Source organism: Chrysochloris asiatica, unplaced genomic scaffold (genome assembly GCF_000296735.1).
Source record: "Chrysochloris asiatica unplaced genomic scaffold, ChrAsi1.0 scaffold00389, whole genome shotgun sequence".
Lineage (NCBI taxonomy): Eukaryota > Metazoa > Chordata > Mammalia > Afrosoricida > Chrysochloridae > Chrysochloris > Chrysochloris asiatica.
In genome coordinates, this window is record NW_006408907.1 from 674997 (window position 1) to 678386 (window position 3390).

The window sequence follows — 3390 nt, forward strand, 5'->3', positions numbered from 1 at the left end:
AGATCACAGCCTTAAATGAATAACAAAAGCCACATCATTTTTAGGAATGAACATAGAAGAAATTCTTTGGACTTTAAAATCTAGAACTAGGCGAAAGAGTTTTTAGACATGACACGCTCTATTGGGGAAAAAAATGAATTGAAACTTATCAAAATTTAAAACTTGGCTCTATAAAAGACTCTGTTAAAAGGATGAAAACACAGATTGCAGATAGGGAAAAAACATTTGAAAACCAGGTATCTGGTAACATATCTAAAATATCTGAAGAACTCTCAAATCTCAACATTAAAAAAAAAAAAATACACAATTCAATTAGAAAATGAGCCAAAGACATGGACAGTCACCAAAGAGGATATATATATGACAAATAGGCACATGAAAAGTTAGTTGTTCAACTTGATTAGTCATCATGGAAATGCCAATTAAAGCCATAATCACTAGCCATCTATGAGAATAGATAAAATTTTTAAAAATCATGACCTCAAATGTTGATGAGTATTTGATGAAACTCTTATCAATGATACAGTTTGGAGCTTCTTTTAAAACGAAACATACAATTACCATTATAACCCAGCAATCACATTTTGGGGCATTCATCCCAAGAATTAAATTTATGTTCACACAAAAACCTGTACACACATCAGCATAACAGCATAATAATCCAAAACAAAATTACCAGATGTCCTTAGCAGGAGAATGGTCATGTAACAGTAATCAACAATAAAAAATAATAAGGTATTAAATACAAACACCTCCATGTGTTGGAGGGGGAGAGGAGCTGGTTTTCTTTTTGTTTGTTTTAGGGAAACACGTGGCTCTGTAGAATAAGCACTTAATTGCTAACCACAAGGTGGGCGGTTGGAGCCCACCAGCTGCTCGGCCAGGAGAAAGATGAGGCTTTCTACTCCCGCAAAGATTTGCAATCTCATAAATCTTATAAAAAATTGCTGAGTCAGAACCGACTTCTTAACACCACCACCAATAATAGGCTTACTGGTGGACTGAATGTGGAGACTAAGGCAAAAGGAAATATCAAAATTATGCTGTTGTTGTTAAGTACCGACGAGGTGGTTCCAACTCATAGCGCCCCTGGATAGGGTTTCCGAGTGGTGGCTGGTAGGTTTGAACAGCTGACCTTGTGGTTAGCTGTCCAATGCTTATCCTAATTATGCTGCCTAGAAAATACAAGGTCAGCCTCAAATTTTATATATTGCATGAATCCGTTCACACAACATCCTAAACGTGACAAAATTACAGAGATGAAGAATAGATCTGTGTGTGCCAGGATTTATGGGGAGGTTGTGATGTGAAAGAGTACACCAGGAAGCTTCTTTGTAGTCTGAGAACAGTTCCTGGTTGTAACTGTTACATGGATCTAATACACGTGGTAAAAAATCAGAGTTCTAGAAAATCAAAAAAGTCCAAGCAAAAATAGGTGGAATCCAAATACGTTCTAGACTTGAGTTAATACCGTGCTTCTCAATCCTGGGGTATTTTGTCCTCCACAGGACATTTGGTAATGTCTGAAGACAAGTGAGGAGTGCAGGGTCACTATGGAAAAGGATATGAAGAAAGAATATAAACAAAAAGAGGGTATGGAAAAGGTGAGGTTCAAAAGGGGTCTCCGCATGGAACCTCAGTGTCTAAAAGGGGACTTGCTTGGCTGTCGTTTGAGCCCCTCAGTTTTTGTCAGGAGTTCCATCTTCACCAGTCTAAAGTCTGCTTGTTATCGTCTCCTCTTCTGGTATCTTGTCAGGCACTACTTCTGTGGTAGTTTTTCTCGGTAGAGAAAGGTGGTAGCACAGAGCCCCCATGTCAATAGGATAGTCTCCTTTCCTGGCTCTCATGAATGATGAAGCCCTTATCTGTGTTCTGAGTTCTAGGGTTTTTATCAATCCCTGAGGGAGACCGTGTAACGACAGTTCCTGGGCGGAGCTCCCCAGTCAATTATTGATAAAATCAGATTGAGCAGTGAAGGTGAAACCAGACGGGGCTCATAAACTAAGACCAAAAAGTCAAATTGCAGTTGTTGTTTTTTTTTTAGAGTAAGGTGATTCCACACTGTGCAGGGATCTATTGCTTAGCGGCCAGGGATGCTGCTAAACATACTACAGCGCAGAACCCTCCTCCCTTCCCCACCCCCAGCCAAGAATTATTCAGCCCAAAGTGACAATAGTGCAGAGGTAAGGAAACCCTGAGTTAATAGTATTATTGTTGTTGTTGTTAAGTGCCATAGAGTTGGTTCTTCTCATTGCAACCCTGTATAGGGTTTCTGAGGATCAGCTGGTGGGTTTGAACCTCCCATTTTATAATTGACAATCCTACAGCTCCACACCAGTACTCCAAATAGTACTGTATCAATGTCAATTTCCTGTTATTGTTCTTTCATAATAAAAATTATTATCATTGGGAAAAACTAAGTAAAAGGTACACAGAAACCATCTGTACTGCTGTTTTTGTAACATCTGTGAGTCTCATTTCAAAATAAAAACTATACTGCTACTACTACTAATAATAAAAGAAAACCCCAATGAATCCCCATTGCTCTCAAGATAAAACCAAACTATTAATTATATGACTTAAGATCCAATTCCATCTCTATAACTTACTAGCTGTGTAATCTTTGAGAAAATAATGCTGTAAGAATTATGTACAATATTGTTCATAAAGGTATATGGAATACTACATAAAGCAATCTACAGATGTAGCACAATCCCAATCCAGATTCCAATGGCATTCTTTAAAGAGATGGAAAAAATTATTACAAACTTTATATGGAAAGGAAAAAGCAAATCACTGCTTAAGAAGTACAAAGTTGGAGGCCTCTCACTCCCTGGTTTCAAATTTTACTACATGGCTATAGTGGTCAAAACACTATACTATACTTTGTACTGTTACAATGAAAAATACATAAATCAAGGGAACAGAATTGAGAATCCAGAAATTAATCCATCCACAAACTGCCAATTGATCTTTGACAAAGGGCCAACGTACATCGAATAGGGAGAAAATAGTCTTGTCAACAGATGGTGCTGGCAAAACTGGAAATCGATATGCAAAAGACTGAAACAATAACTTTATCTCACACCAAATACAGCATGGATTAAAGACCTAAATGTAAATCTCAGAGTTATAAAGGTCATCAATGAAAAAATTGGGACAAATTTAAGGGCTCTAATACAAGGCACACATAGACTATCAAACTTTACTGGGAGAATTGCACGAGCAAAAGAAGACAAAACAGATGATTGGGACATACTAAAAATTAGAAACTTAAGTGGATCAAAAGATTTCACCAAGAAAGTAAAAAAAAGAGCCCACAGAATGGAAAAAAAATGTTTTGCAACGACCTATCACACAAGGGACTAATTTCTAAAATCTATAAGAAAC